Source organism: Penaeus monodon, chromosome 21, assembly GCF_015228065.2.
Source record: "Penaeus monodon isolate SGIC_2016 chromosome 21, NSTDA_Pmon_1, whole genome shotgun sequence".
Taxonomy (NCBI): domain Eukaryota; kingdom Metazoa; phylum Arthropoda; class Malacostraca; order Decapoda; family Penaeidae; genus Penaeus; species Penaeus monodon.
The window spans coordinates 30,478,096-30,478,548 of record NC_051406.1 but is presented as its reverse complement, the minus strand read 5'-3'; the positions used below and the strand labels follow the sequence as shown (position 1 = coordinate 30,478,548).

Below are 453 nucleotides of genomic sequence, written 5' to 3'. Positions count from 1 at the left end.
ATGATCTCTCATCCTCCAGGGCATCTTTTGCCAACTCTGGTCACCCAGAGATCACGACAGATCACCGTAGGAAAGGGGGGGGGGGGGATCGGCAAGTTTTCCCCATTGTAATTTATGTATTTGCGTTCCTTTTGTTTTGTCTTTTGTATTGTTCACCTTTTCTTTTTGTACATGTTTATATTCCTTGTATCCATACTATCAATGTACACTCGTACATTTCTAAACTAAACATACAGTGCAATCTTTATGTAGCGAAAATCTGTATCAAAATGTAATTATTTATCGAGGTTCATGATAATGCGCGCCCATACAACTCACTGACAAAAAGCCGTCGCAGGGTACCCAAGCATCTATCAACCAGTCATGCTTCGCGTCAAGCCCTCCTCCACGTAGATAACATATATTGCCACCCGCCACCCGCTACCCGTGCCACAGCCAAAAAGAAGCACGCAA

The 453-nt window shown here is 43.7% G+C and overlaps 1 pseudogene; it reads right to left on the bottom strand.

Moving 5' to 3' along the window:
• The window catches only part of LOC119586648, a 107,344-nt pseudogene that overhangs the window by 106,079 nt on the left and 812 nt on the right, over positions 1-453 (bottom strand).